At 41.0% G+C, this 15759-nt stretch overlaps 1 long non-coding RNA gene across 2 annotated transcripts; it reads left to right on the forward strand.

Annotated features, from left to right (window-relative positions):
* The first annotated feature begins 2217 nt into the window (after positions 1-2217).
* LOC135310524 (uncharacterized) lies at positions 2218-15469 on the forward strand. 2 transcript variants are annotated; one of them, XR_010370608.1, is made up of 4 exons: positions 2218-2566; positions 3015-3163; positions 12112-12225; positions 14910-15469. It is a non-coding gene; the product is annotated as an uncharacterized LOC135310524 (long non-coding RNA). The 2 variants fall into 2 exon arrangements; XR_010370607.1 differs by having other exon boundaries at positions 12112-15469.
* The last annotated feature ends 290 nt before the right edge of the window (positions 15470-15759 follow it).

Below are 15759 nucleotides of genomic sequence, written 5' to 3' on the forward strand. Positions count from 1 at the left end.
GCTCGTCATGGCTGAACATGAACTCCTCCCGCTGTCCCCTTCCTCCTTCTTGGACTCCAGGTGTGGATTGGTGATGGAACAGTAGTATTATTTTTTGTCTGTCAGCCTCTACATTTGTCATCCTGCTGAAGGAAGGATCTGAGCCTTCGTGTTTGCCTGTGCCAGCCTTAGAGAAGCAGCTGGAGTTGTTTGTCTCTGGCAAAGATGGTCATATTTTATCTTATTTTTTTCTTCCCCTGAGAAATCTGTATTCCAGGAATTCAGTGGTGCTCTCAGACAGCCTCTTCCTCCCTCCTGCAGCCAGGCTTCCACCAAAGGGAGCACATCTATGGCCTGACTACTGTGAAGAGACTGCCAGCGAGGGATTTGCTCTCCGAAGCATCCCCTCAGCTGTGCTAGTTTCACGGGAAAGCTGTCAGGATAATTCCTGATGGGATCAGAGTCCTGCCAGCCACTCACAGTTGCAGCACTTCGGTCTGCGCAGGATTAGGTGAATCAGAACAGCAATCTGCAATGCCGTGGGCTTAAGCTTCACGGTGACATGAAGTTTTGCAAAAAGCTGCGTCTGGGAGCACGGTGCCATGCCTGGTGGTTGGCAGGGTGGGAACCAAAGAAGAAGGAGCAGCGAAGCAGCGTCCGCTGAGGCAAAGCTGTGTCATCTGTGTGAAAATGCAGAAGTAGGTAGCGCGGTGGTATCCGATTGCATTTTGAATTGCACCTCCTAGGAGACAGAGCAGCTGATAGTTTTCATAGTTTTTGAGACTGAGGGTATGGTTTTGTAGGCAGAGGAGGTGCATACAAACTTTTCTTGAGGAAGGAGGTAGAGAGACGGGGAAATACCTTAGAAAATATGCACCTATAACATTTGTTTCTGTTTTTGCTGTTCTTAAAGCCTGATAAAACAACATTTTTTGAGTGCCTTGTGAAGTTTGCAGAAGAGTGTGAATTTGTTGAGATAGTCATTACCTTGTCACTCGCCGATGGGCTTGCAATAGCACAATTGCACTAGTTTCTTTGCATCAATTGTCTACGCCTAACCAGTTTCTGTTGTGATACAGATAACCTATATAAAGCCTCCACACGGCTTCAGAAATATCTGTATTTAAATATATACTGCAACGCTGGCTTGCATTACACTGTAGGCAGCAGGGAGTTGAGCAGGCAGAGTGCTTGTTGACAAGCCCCATTTTGGGGGGCTTTTTGTTTGTGTTCAGAGAAACCTTCGGTCCCATTCCTTAGCAGGTAGCAATGGTGAGTCAGGCACAGTTTTTCTCTGCACACCAGCATCATTGCTGCACATCAGCCTGATGCTTTGGCCAAAGAAACATCCAGTCCTTCCTCCATATCCCTTTTATTGGGTATCTATGTCAAAAAAAAAATGGTTTTCTGTGCAAGGACCAGATCTTACGTCCTTCTGCATCTTCACCCTTTTTTTTTGCCCAAAGAGTGGGGAAGGTTTTCTTTTGCAATTTCTACCCCAGAATAGCCTTCAGTGATGTGGGTAGATACCACCATGATGGAGGTCAGCACAGATCAAGGCTTACAGGATTTAGTCATGAGTATGGGTTTTAAATCAGTAGATGAACTTTTAGACCAATATCTCCTATTATTTTCACCCCGAATAGGACTGTACCACAGAATCATAAGCTGCTATAGGGGCTTAGAGTTAGTTAACTGATATAGGATCTTATACTAGGACCCTGAAAAACACATCTATGCTTTGATTTAGGGCTAGATTTTGCTATTGAATCCCACACTTTAACAGAAAAGGCATATGAAAATCCAGCTTTCAAATTTGCTCCTCTGTAGCCAACTTTTTGAAACAAGCTTCAACTGCCTTTTAACTTTTTAAGAATAAACAAGACAAAAAGGCAACAGTTTTCTTTCAGAAACACAAAACAGCAGGAGCTAAATTTTATTCTCAGTTATTAATGGTGTTCTGCTGAAATAACAGTGAAGCTGTGTTGCATTTTTCCCAGCTTGGAGAGTAAAATCTGTCCCCAGGAGCTTGGAAAATGCCTGCTTTTTCCAAACTGCTAAAACTGTCAGTGCGGTTCTTTTTTTTTCTGTTGTTTATTGAGGGTAGGGGAGGAGATAGGGGAAGAAAAGAATGGATTAATCTAGAATGACCCATAGAAAATATGCACTGACTAAACCTGTTTAGCCTTTACTTAAATAGTTTAAATAGAAAGCAACTCTTTTCTTAATCAACAAAATGAAATTATTATCAACAATAATACATTCTTGTAAGTGTTTGCCAACCCCACGTCTTAGCCAGTGCATTTTACTTGGAGCTTACAACATAAATCTCTTTATTTTTCAAAATGCCTGCTGTAACAGCCCTCTTTCCTCCGGTATTTGCTGAGCACGGGAGAGTCACTGTCTATCCTGTCCCCAGCCTGGCTGAGCCAGGAAGGTTATTAACCCTTTAGCATGATCTCCAGGGTGAAGGTCAGTGGCAGCCTGCTCAGCATCTACAGAGTCAGAGTGTGCTCTCCCAGATAAATAACGAATAAAGCTCTAGACAGCTTCATCGGGAGGACATGCCACCCATTTGATATATAAGGTAATTTTAGCACTTTTCTTAATCTGGCTGCCCAAATCATTTTGAAGGAAATGAAATACCAAGCTTGCCACGTGGTGCTGCTCCACACGAAATGCCTTCTGCTGTTTTCTTTTGTGGGCCATAATCTTTTCTGTCCCTGATTTGCTGTCCACATCCTGCAGATTCAATACTTCAGAAATGGCAAAGATGATCCAGAAAGTTTAAGGATGAAAAGGAGATATTTTTTTTCTTTACCAAAACTCAAGAATCTAGGTTTGAATGCTATGTTAATTTTAGATTTTATGCAGCATTTAGAGTAGGATATATGTTTGCCACCAGTATACGATAAATTTATGTTCAAAACTTTTCCACATATCTTCTAGTTTTGATAGTTAAAAAAAAAACAAAACAAACTTAATTAGTAGATGGTATTCTGGAATATCTGCTGCCAACTTTATGACTTGCCCAGAGACGACAGACAACCCCATCAGACTTCGCGATGAAACTCACAAAGAGCTGAAGTTGCAGGGATGCAAAGGCTTACCAGGCTGCTCCGATGACTGAAAATTTAGTCACCAAGTTCCACTACCGAATGGGGGTCACTGCTGCTAAAAGCAAGTAGGAAGAGAATCTTTTTCTGTTCTCTCAGTTTTTTTCCCTCTCTGTTTTTGATGTACCATGGAAAAGAATCTTTTTCCAAGTAAAATATTCTCTTTCCCTATAATCCTCACAGAAGATGGATAAAGAAAATTATTTTATCCAGTGCCTGAATGATCTAAACCTGTGTAAGTGTCCATAACATACTTTCAGGCTGTAAAACTCCTCAGATACTGTCAGGAGATTATCAAGATGCAAGCAAATTCCTGGCATCTTTGTCTGAAAAGAAAAGCCAACCTTCGTATACCTTTTAATGGTCAGGGACAACCTCCTAACCTCCAATTTTCTGATAAATAGCAGATTATTTACAGGTACAAAGATGATTTTCTCTTTAACACTTCTGACATATTTTGTTGCCAAAACCTTGATAGTTGGGATTTGGCAAATGTTCTCTGACCTGGTTCTGCTTCCCTTCAGAATTAAAACACCTTCAGCTCACCATGAATCTGGCAAGGGCTGTGAGGTCTCTGTACCTTGATGATCATCCCACTGCTGGCTTCTGCCTAGAATTTGCTGACTTTGAATAACAAAGCTTAACAAGAAAAATCAATACATTAAAGGCTAAATATACAAATGTTTTGCAATCATGCAATGCTGAGCAAACTTCAGGCAAACAAGCATGCGTGGTATTCAAATTTCCATTAGTCACTTAGAGTGGAAAAACTGACGTGATTGTCAATTAGTGGAATGGGAGATTCAGCTTATTTAACCAAGAAACCACAATGCAAGGATAGGCTCCTTAGTTAATGCCTCATTACTAAGTTTCTTTGATATTTCTTGTGTTTATATAAGATCAGTCATCATTCAGGCACTGAAAAGCTATAGAATTAAATACATGTGGACTTTACCAAACGTAGGTCCGACCCCTCCTTTTCAAGGTTTCATCGCTTTTGGCAGGTCTATACAGCACTTAAGGTTAAGCACTTAAGCAGCTTATACCTCCTCGAACTGTTTAAGAAATACAGAAGAAAACACAGAGCATCTCCCTGCTGCTTCAGCACATGAACTTTCTTTCTCTTTCTCACTCAGATGAATGATTTGCTGCTTCCCAAACTGTGAGTCAAAATAGCTGTTTTTGCCTGTCTGCGCTGTGGTTGTGTTGCCAGCGTCCGGGGAACTAGTGTCAGCATGTACCTTATGCAAGCAGGGCTCAATAGCCGGTGCATTTTGAACTGCAGCAAAGTATTTTTCATTTTTAAGGGAGATTTTTCAGAATTTTGTTGGGTTATGGTCACTGTTTTACACCCACAAATGGTTTGTGTAGAATCACATGGGACAAAACAAGTCCTGGCTGGCTAGAAAATACAATTCTAGATAGTTCTGTCTCTATGCTCTGTACTAATGAAAGTGACTGAGAAGGAATTAAGATTAAACAACTTTTGTTTTCAAAAAGCTGCTAAGCACTGATTCTTCAGAACCCTGGTAAGTTCTACTCCCTGTAACAGTGTGCCACGGCTTTTTTTATTTAGGTTTTTGTTGCTCTTTGCCATTTTAAAGAGGCCCTATTCTTGCACCAGCTAGGATCAGGCTAGTGCCACCCTTGAGACATTAAAATAGGTGCTTTTCCAGATGCATCTGTGTCCTGCTTTGTGCACTTTTCTGGTTAGATCTACTGCTGGACAAAAAAATAGCTCATATAGGAAACGTATGTTTCAGTAAGAGGCCAGACATGTTTAGTTGGAAGGTGAGGGATCAGGATAAAGAACAGTCTGGTCTTGTGGAATTTTATCAAGAAAGGTGACTAACGCTGTTGGAGTTTGCCGTGTCTGAGCCTGTGCCGCAGGCAAGAGCTGTTCACGGACCTTTATCAGGATGGAGGTACCAGGGTGTTACTGGACACTGCCCATAAATGACAGGCATGAGAAGCCCTTCAGACATCTGGAGTTTATTTAACACTGGCTGCTTTCTGCATCCATGCTCTGACTCTGAGGAGAAACATTCTCTGGGATCCTCCAGTGATTCTGGGGTGAAGTGGTCCCTCCTCTCTGCACTCAGGGCTGATATCAGGCTGGTGAAGAGAGGACCTCTTATCAGTGAAACTCCAGCTGCAAACAGCTGGGTCCAAAACCCACCGCACGTTTGGTGTGGCTCACATCATCCTCTAGACTGACAGGCCTCTTCCTTAGCTTGCTTACAGATCACATGAGCCCTGTCCCTGCCGTTCACAGCCAGGACTTTGTTTTCGGAAGAGTTAACCTGGCAGCCTTCCCTGTGAAATAATGTAAAGCTAACCACTTTTGGTGCACGGGTAGCTTGCTTTTATCAAAAGTGCCGATGTAGCGGAAGAAGATACAACAAGGTTCTATCACAAACAAAAGCAAAGTGTCCAATTTTCTGCCAGCGTGTTCTGCCTTCGTTTGGCTTTGAAAAGGAGCATCTGGAATTCTGGAAAGAATCTTGTGAGGCTATGGAGTCAAGAGCAAGCCTGCAACAGGCCTGGCTGTGGGAGTTCAAGGAGTCCTGGCTGATATGCATACCTGAGCAGAGCACTGTCCCTCCCTTAGAGATGTGAAGGCCAGAATCACAGCATTTCTTCTCCATCAAACCTCTCCATTCAAAAGCAGATGGTCATGATTGCCTAATGCTGAACAAAGACCAAGGCCAAATGAAACTGTTTTTATTCTTAGTTCTTAAATTCCCTCCAGGGAAATCAGAGAAAATATATTTTAACATAATCCATTTAGTGTACCAAGACCAGACACTTTGTATATTGTGATGCAGTTGATCTTTTTTTAAAAAAAAAAAAAAAAAAAGAAAAGAAAAAGATCTGCGTGACAGTGTTTTTATTGCTTTGGGTTTTGGGTTTGGGTTTTTTTTTCTCATTATCCAATCACTCAACACAGCCAGCATATAAAGATATCGGCCAATGCCTTCATGCTACATCTGAAATACAGAACAGAGTTAATTGCCCATCTCCAGCAGTAGGATGTGCCAACGATCTGCCAAACAGCTTCCATAGTTGAATGGCTCCAAGTAATTCTGCTGACATCCTGTAAATAGGTGTTTGTGCAACGGCCCTTCGAACATAAATAAAATCAAGAAACATGATGAAATGATATGCTACCCTGCAAAGGTGGTGATTTTTCATTCTTCTGCCTTTTTTAATAACTATATGATAAACATTCCTTTTAAGAGTGAAGTAAGTTCTGAGTGTAGCTGGTTTCTGCTCTCCTGCCAGCTTTTCCCTTTTGACTTCTACCAGGCTTCTCATGATCTGTCAGATCAGATTGGACCCGGCCTTGTCTCTCCTTCAAGAGGACCCCTGTTTATTTGCTGTGCAGTGACGTCTCTCCTTCCTCTTTTATCTCCTCTTCCTCCGAAGACACTTACTCCTGCTAGCAGCTGGCTTAAGTTTACTACGGTTGGATCAGGTTTGCCCATTCAGCATCATTTGAGAACACCAAATTCCTGATTAGTTATATGCACTGTTATTATGCAGAGAGCTGGTTTCCTTCTCAGCCAAACCATTTCTCTCAGCCTTGCAGAAATCAGGCTCCTCATCGATGTGGAAAGTCTGGGTAGGCAGAACCAATGTGAGAACACAGCTGGAAAATAGTCATTATAGTGGAGACAGACCAAACAGAGGAAAAAGTGACTTGGAGGATCAGAGATTTATGTCATTTGGTTGTATTTGAAAGCCTCGGATGAATAAAGTCCTCCCTCATGCAAAAGATTTTATGTTCACTTCTAACTGGTTCCAGTGAAATTAATTTTGGATCAAATTATCTTGCCAAGTCTGAGAGTGAAGGTGGGATTTGGCATATTCCCACATGAAAATAAACTCCAGTGTTTTCTCATTGAATTCTTGATTAACTCCTTGCAGGCATTGCTTAAGGAGGAATTTTAAATAGCTGATAACTAGGCAGAGGATGGGAGCAACTATTATCTCTGGGCTGAAATGTTACCAGACAGTACCAGTTACCATAGACTTGTCTCCTGTAGGAGGTGGTCACTCTATTTTTATTTTATTCCTATTCTTTCCCATGATTAACACAACATGGACTCCAAACGGCAAGAAAGCTGTACAATTACCTAATAAAACTTGCTTCCTAGGAAAGTATGAGGAGCAGGCTCATTATCTCTTTCCCCCCCAAGCCTCTAAAAAGAGCAGATTGTGGAAAGAGATGCAATAGTCTTAAAATATTTATCCATTTACATGAACTGTAGAGTCACAAGAGTCCAAAAGACGGATAATTCTTCCTACCCAGGGCACGAAGAATGTGACTGAGATTTGCTTCGTGGCTGTGGCAGTGGGTTTGACTATATGGTTACTGTTGATGAGTGACACAGGGGAAATGGGTGTTTTAACACAGACAAGGACCGTGCAGGTCAGCAAGCTCCAGCGTGGACCACTGTACTATGCAGTGCATACTGGCGGCCTCGTGTTGGAGGACAGAGTCTGTCCTGAGATGAGAAAACTCACCGTCTTCAGTGTGGTCTAGGTGAAGTTCAAGTATACTGAAATTCATGACAGCACAGTTTGGGAACTGCATGGTGTCTTGATATCTCTGATATCTGATAGATTCATGATACCTTGATATCTCTGTGGCGTTTGCAGTTACTGTTGAAAACCCATGGAGGATGGGCAAAACGATGGAAGGATGAAAAAAAAAAAAGGAAAAACCTGCTGTCTACCTTGTTTAATTTTTAAAGAGGGAGAAAAGGAATAGATGACAAACTGTCTCGCAGCTTACCAGAAAATTCTGCAGAAACACTAGACAAATATGGCTGTTTATAAGTACCTAGAAGAAAACAAGGAGCTGAGATAACAGCCAACACAGATTTCTCAAGAACGAATCATGTCTAACCAGCTTAATATCCACGTTTGAAAATAAGGACGGCTTTCTTAACAGATAGAAACAGCAGATGTTACACTTTCTGCTTTTAGTACAAAATTGTTGTATTGTTTCATGTGTTTTTTGTTGAGGAAGCATGGTCAGCTGTAGGTGCTGAGGGGCTCGGTGCAATTTGGAAAACTATTCCCAGAATCCGGTAGCTTGAAGTTAGTGAATATGACCTCTGTGTGATACTCATCAATACTTTGCATTAATGATTGGATGATGAAATAAGAGTATGATCATTAAATTTAGAGGTAATATTAAGCTGGAAGAGAATGAGAATGTGTAGACAGGCTTAGCATTAAAACTGGTCCTGAGAAGCTGGTGAATACAAGGCAACAAGGACAAGTGCAGGGCACTGCATCTCAGTGGGAACCGTCATCTTTTCAAACACAGGAGGAAGAGCAACCGAGTTAGTAAAAAGGGACCCAGGAATGACTGTGGTCCACAGGTTGCATGAGTCAACAGTGCTGTTCGGGTGAGAAAGTAAGCACTCTTCTGGGAGTGAATTTAGAGGATAGTCTGTGAGAGTAAGGTGAAACAATCTTTCTTCTTCATCATTCAGTGCTTCAAGGTTTCCATGGCAGTGCTATGTTTTTGATACCGCGCATGGAGGAAAAATAATTTGGAGACAATCAAATAAGTAGCAACCTGGTCACAGACCTAGAATAAAAGATCTCCAGAGGAAAAATAAAAAATGTTTACAACTTCACCTCACCAAGACAAAGTAAGCCCTCCAATATATAAAAAAAATATTTGCAAAAGCCAAAGACGGTCTGTTCTCCCATAGGGATGGGAAATACATCAGAAAGCAATGTTTAACTTGCAAAAAGGGAGCTTTGATTACCAGTTAAGATTCTTCCTTAGGGATAAGGAAGTACTGTGCAGGAAAGCTGCCGAGCACTGGAGGCATGTTGTAGTTGTGAAGAACAGGTTAGGCAAATGTTGTTCAGGAATGACGCGTGTGATTGATCCTGTTTCATTCAGAAGGATGGAAGATGCCCTCGTCAGGTTTATTCACATATTCTAGTCTCTGACATTGACCAGTAGTCAGGAAAATTTAAACCGAAGGTTCGAATTGAGTTGCAAGCCTCAGTGCGTGGAGGTAGATCAGGACTGGGGCAGCTGGGAGGCACCTTGTCACGGTTTGACCTGAAACCAGGACAACCTGCAAAACAAGCCTAGATTTTAGGTAAGATTGTGTTCTTTTACACCTTTTCAGTTCTGCTCTCATACATAATAGGCATTTTATATCTTTTTGTGATTGTCAGGCTGACCCCAAGTACCCCAGCAGAGGTGTGTAGCTGGTGGCCAAAACCCAACCGGACACACTGAATTAACGTGCACAGCAGAATGAAATATTGTGATCTGGATGTCAAAGTACACCCGACTGTTGAACTAAGCATTGACAGATTGGCAAGGGAAGCCTTTTTGTGTAACAGTTGCCCTTTTTTAAAAATAGCACACTTTGGTTTAGTAGTAAGTGAGCAAAAAATAGCCCTTAATTTGTCATGGAATTGTTTGCTTTCGATCAATCGTCCATATGCAGATGATTCAATGACTTATTTCAGTGTCTTGGTGGCAAGACTTACTTTAATTTTCAAATTGTATCTCTTTGTCTTTCAGAGCGCAAACAATGGGAATGGAAACTTGCTTAAACTGTAATTATGAACATCGCTATTTTCTGCACTTTATTCAACTCCCAGCAATTCTGTGTTTGTTGTCTCTGCAGATGAACAGATAAATGTGCGCTAGTTTCACTGGAAGGCAACAGGATTTTCCTGTTTATGTCTGCATATATTTCTCAAAAAGTGATATTTCCATAACATACTGATATGCAACTTGTCAGACTTTTCTTCATATAGAGTGTGCATGTATGAAAATGAAAACGCTACAGAAAAAACAACCACTGAGAATGCAAACAATGTGAATGTAAAAGCTGACACTGCAAGGATGCTGCTTCCCATTAGCATTATCCTCACTGCCCATAGAAAGCTATAGAAATTAGACATTCGCCCTTCTTATTAGCAGGAGAATTGTTCTGCAATTAGTCTCCTAAAGAATCATCACAGCTGAGACCACCGTTATCTTCTGAAATGCATTTCATGCAAAAATCTTGGCAGATAAAAGAAACCAGTAGTAGAAAATCCAGGTTTAAAAAAACCAGAAACTAAATGCCACTTGCATGAGTGAATAGAATATGAAGTAGAATAGCTCTAAAGAATTCAAGAAGAAAACCATTACCACTAGTGAAGTGGCATCTTATGACTCTGATTTCCAGCCTTTCTGCCTTGGCCAGATGGTCAGATGCAGCTACGTAGAAACTTTCTTTACATAAGAAATTAACACACAAGAGACTTTTTTCTTCACAGAATACCAAATATTTCAGAATATTCATTTTACTGTGTAGCATTTTTTAAGATTTTGTGCATCTGGCTTTTAGTTTTTAATGTGATATCAAGAGAGCTGACAAATTGCAGTGGACTTATGAGCACCACGTTATGACATGATAATATTACGAAATTAATATTTTTTCATGTAATTAGAATACTTAAGATATAACTGAGATTGATAGAAAAAAACTTAAATTTGTTTCAACTTCAACATTCTCCTACAAAAGCTGTAGCACCTACAGTGTCCACTTGAAATTGCTGTACTATATTGCAAGGGGTGAATGAAACCCACCTAAATTTGCCAAAATAAATTATTCAGAGAGGTCAAGATTACTATTTTTACTCTGCCATTCTTTGTCAGAAAATGCTGAAAATATTTGTGAAGAGTTTTGTAGGTTTACAACTAAAAATCTGAAAGAATACCAGCATACATTCTTCCTTGACTTGTGTTGATATTTCTTAACCAGAGAGCTCCCCATTTCTGCACAGCAGTTTGATTTGGTACAGCCATTGTATTTTTTTAAAAAAATCATTTTAAGAACTGAGATCGTATGTACAAAATCATTGTCGTTTAGAGAAAATGTGGTGTTTTGTTTGCTTTCTAGTATGCCTCATCACACGTTAAGCTTTAACATCCATGTTTGGCAGCATGCTTACAGAAGCAATGATAACATTTTAAAAACTTTATTCTGTGATATCACTTTATTTCAGGAGTGGAAGACTTTTCAATTTAAAATGCAGAGAAATTGTGATTATGCTGGAGTAGTTTACCAAAACGACACGTTTCTAGCGGAGATTTTCACTGATTTAATGACACCACTTTTTCTGCTGACTTAACCTTATGGCATAAAACCAGTTCTTATACACAAATCTGCAGCGTGAGGGCAGCTCTCTTTCTTCCCCTAATGTATCTATAGATGTTTACATTATAAACATAAATACATAATCCTTCCTGCCTCTAGCTGAGCTCTTAAATCCAACGGCATTTTGGGTTTTAAAGGCTAATTATGTACTTTGCAAGCAAATGTTCTGTTACTAATTTAAAATTTGCTTTTCATTAGTAGATATAATCAGACCTAAAGTGCATAACTTCGTTTCTTTCACTTTGAAGATCCCCACAGCTGTGGCCATCCTTTCCCTCTCCCATGACGCTGCATCCACAGCGTGGTCCCAAGCAAGGCGTCGGTGTTACAGCAGCCACTGGGTTGTATCAGAAGGGAAGAACAGTCCACCCCATCTGCAAGGAGAGCTGCTGTTTTTGTCTGCTCTCTAGAAAAGATTAATGCAGTGCTGTGAAATCAAAATGTGTTGAGAGACTGTTCCCAGGCAAACAGCTGCTGCGTTTGATTTTCATCGTTGCAGGACTGATGAGATTTACTTTGGGCTGCTTTTTTTTTCCATTGGCACTGCGCCCAGTGATAAGAATTCTTGCCTTTCTGCTAGTTATATTTTAACCTACCTGTTGGTTTTCTTATTTGAGAAGTTAAATGGAGCAGACTTTGGGGGGAAGGTCTGAAGTAACTTTGCAGTACTACTTCAAAGGCACTTCTGCTGTTGAACACCCAATCCACTGATGGCTATAACACTTTAATGCATGTAATTGCCTTATGTAATGTAGAGAAATTAATTAACAGATGTTCTGGGTACTTTACTGACTTAAAGTGGACTCTTTCTGCAGATTCATAAATGCACAGTGGAACTCAGCACTTTCCTTGCAAGCCAGAGCCGGGATCCTGGCGGTGGCTGTATTAGCTGGCGCTGGGAAACTATTTTTAGACCTTCAGCTATTTAGGTAATTGAAGCTTTTCCCACTTTCAGCTAACGCACTCTCTGTTGTGTAACTCTGCTGGTGACCAGCTTGGTGCAAGGGACAGAGCCACAGGAGGCCCTGCAGCGCGCGTGGAGAGAGAGAGAAAGAGCTGCTCTCAAGTTTGGGGATTTAGTGGCCGTCAAAACAAAGAATTATAGTAAATGCATGTGGAGGTGGAGGATTTGTCAAGTAAGTCTGAAAGAGCTGGAACACTGGATGATGTTTACTTACACGGCTGAAAATGCGTTAGTGTTATTAATTTTCTTCATAGTGCTACCAGCACACTCAGTGCTGCTAACCCAGGAGTACATGAGCATCTGGAGAGGACCACTTCGGTCTCTGAGGGTGAATGGCATCATTTCAGCAAGCCGTCACCTCTGAGAAAAGGCCAGGTCGAAAACAGGAGCTGGATTCTCACCAGGTCCAACGTTTCCCTACTGCTTTAACCTTGCTGGCCTTCAAATCTCCAGTTTGAATGCTAGGCACGTGTAGGAGACGTCAGGTAGGCCTGAAGTGCTTCGCGCCTAAACCCAGAATCCAGCCCTCCTCTCTACAACTGGCCCCAGGAGCGTAATCCAGCAGGCACCTAACAATATAAGGCTGCTTAGAAAATGTGAGATCTTTAAGGGTTTTTGCTAAGTGCATTAAGTACCATGGACATGCTACGCACACGTTCCGTTCTGTCATCGGCATAGCCGTTAACCCCCATAGTGTCCCTTCACACATCTTCATGCACAGTCTCACCAAACTCTGATCTCTCTTTCTCACAAACATAAAACATTTGAGCAGAGCAGAACGTTGAGTCATAAAGGTTGCTTCAGAAAATTGAAATGGTTTAGCAACCTCAGTAGCGTAGTTAGTTTTTCTCTTGAAAGCTTAAATAACTCACTTGAAATAAAGGAAAGTACATTGGTTGACATAATACTTCCTCTAGCAGCTTATATCCAAACCAGTAATTTTTCTGTGTGGTATTTGGGGTTGTGGAATGTGTGGAAGACAAAGCTCACGTTTCTTATAATTTCTCTGTGGTTATTAATGAAAATGATAATTAAAATTACATAGCGTATTCACCTATCTTATCCCCAAAAATAACTTGGCCAAAAATTTACTAAATCAGTATCCAAAGGCTTTAGTATTCCAGAGAGACATGGATAGCAATTTAATAATTGAAGGAGAAATAACATTTTTTTTCAGTGATTTGAGAGGCGGTTTTAATTAGATGCATTCTTAATGGAGTTTTCAGTATGTTCCAGGCAAAAAGGTTCTCTTACAATATTTGGTTTACACCATCTAGCTCTCCAGCTTCAAAGTAAAAGCCAAAAAATACGAACTAAAATATGTAACTTGTTCCCTGCAAAACAAATTCAAGCCTGTCATGGTGCTGGCCTGTACAAATCTGTCTTCACTTAAAAAGAAGTAGAATATGGCTTTCAAAAAAAACTTTGCCCAAAGAATTAATCACAAATACAATTCTTGATGTAAGGGATAGAGGGGTTTTCAAACGTTTTTAAGTCCCCAGAGCAGAAAACTAGATGCTTATCCTTCCTTTTGCTCCAAATCAGGCTCTCACTCCCTCTGAAACTTTAATTACAGTACTGGTGTGGTAAGTCAGGGAGTGACATTTCAGCTCTGCTGGACACAAATCCAGAAATGATGGTGTTAATAGTGGTAAGTTTAGCTAGTGCTGAGTTTTAGGATCCCTCCTATACTCTGTAAGTGCGCAAATATGACTTACCAGATGGTCTATATGTACGTAATAAGTGTGAATTCAGGTGCACGAGATCCTACCTGTAGCAAGGAAACCATTCCTCTGTAGTATAAACTCACAGTTACTATAAGGCTTGCCCAGGAAATTAATTTTTGTCTGTAGAGAGGAGTACAGTTGTAATGCTGGATTCAAAAACTGATCATTTTTTAAATGAGGACATATAAGAATCTGGGTACAGTAAGATGTTTTTCCTGATCTCTATTGTTTCTTTTACTTCAGTAATATCCTTCTGAGAAGCACGTCCTTCTATTTGGGAAAAAAGCGTAGAATGCCTACCCAAATTCTATGTTTTTCGGAAAAAGAAACAGCCAGACCTCTCTAGCATAGCCCTGGATGGACAGAAATGCCTTAGCAGACCGTGTGGTTTTAGCTGTGAGGTTTAGAGCACAGATTTTGTCATTCAGTGCTTTCCACTTCTATACATCTTGGGAAGAAAGTGGAAAGGAGCAATACTGCGTCCTACAGAAGATGACTTGAAGAAATGTAAATCATGAGACAACTCTCTTGCAAGATCATTTGTTATACTAGTAGTGCCAAAATATTGTTACTGTCTAAAGAACTTCTGAATAAAGAAAGTCTTGTAGAAGATCTCCTTTAAAAAGTACAAATGAAACTGCAAATTATGTAGATTCATGACACCTTGTAAACTGGTGTGTTTCTGAGCTGAAACAATGAAAATACAAAAATACTCCGTAAAACTGGCAAATTATCACTTTGCTATTTTAGAAGAAAACATGCAGATCCTTAGATATAATTATTTTAATTCAATATTTGCCTTCATTGGAAAACAATAACAAAGATCAAACTTTAACACAAAATTTTTGGGTTTTGACTCAGTACCGAAACGCAAGAACTCTCTCAGCGCAATCTGGCTTTTCTCTTTTTTCTCTTTTTTTAGGGGCTTCAGTGCAGTTCACAGTAGATGAGCATCCCTTTTCTGCAAAGCCACCCTGCAGGCACTCGGAGCTTGCCCTGCAGGCAGTGAGCGGGGAAGGACTGTTAGATCTGCCACAGCTTTAGGGCAGGAAACCTCCGTTGTGCTGCCCCAGCTGCGGAGTGATGCCCCCGTGGGCTTTATGACGGGTGGGCTGGTGAGGGCTAACAGAGCTGCGGCCGGATCCCTTCCTCTATTGCTTTTTCATGGGAAAAAGGTAGTTTGTTTCTACTGCACAGGCTTGCCTTCTGGCCCTCCCCCTGTGCCAACACATCGCACGTGGGCTGTCACAAGGCTCCGGGAAGGAGGGGAGAGCAAGAGGGCAACTTCTTGTTAGAGCACCCTGAGGCAACACTTGTGCAACTGTTGCCTCGCTCGTATTTTCCATGAGCTACCAAGACATGTCTGTTGCCTTTGTTGTTTGTTTTGGGTTTTATTTTTTTCTTTTTTTCTCTATGTAGCTATTTTATAACACAGGTCACGTGAGTCCAAAAAACAACAATAAAATATGTAGTTTCCCAGTATGTAGTTTCCCAGTAGTGATGACTTCTGGCAATGAGTTTCACATGTCCTAATCCGAAACAAAGGCAGCACAGGAAGGGAGAGTGACTCAGTCTCTGAGTGCCAGAAAATAAACACTGTCTAACCAGTCTTATCTGGTTTTTAGGAGCTCGAACAGGCGTTTTGCTGGGCCTGGATTTCTTTCGCGTGGGGGTATGTGTTAGGGACGGTTGCAGTTTGTGAACAGAAAATGGGTTGCTGAATGCTCTTTAGCTGAAAGACTTGAGAGGTCCGTATGGTCTTCCCCCGGGAG

Source organism: Phalacrocorax carbo, chromosome Z, assembly GCF_963921805.1.
Source record: "Phalacrocorax carbo chromosome Z, bPhaCar2.1, whole genome shotgun sequence".
In the NCBI taxonomy this organism is placed as follows: domain Eukaryota; kingdom Metazoa; phylum Chordata; class Aves; order Suliformes; family Phalacrocoracidae; genus Phalacrocorax; species Phalacrocorax carbo.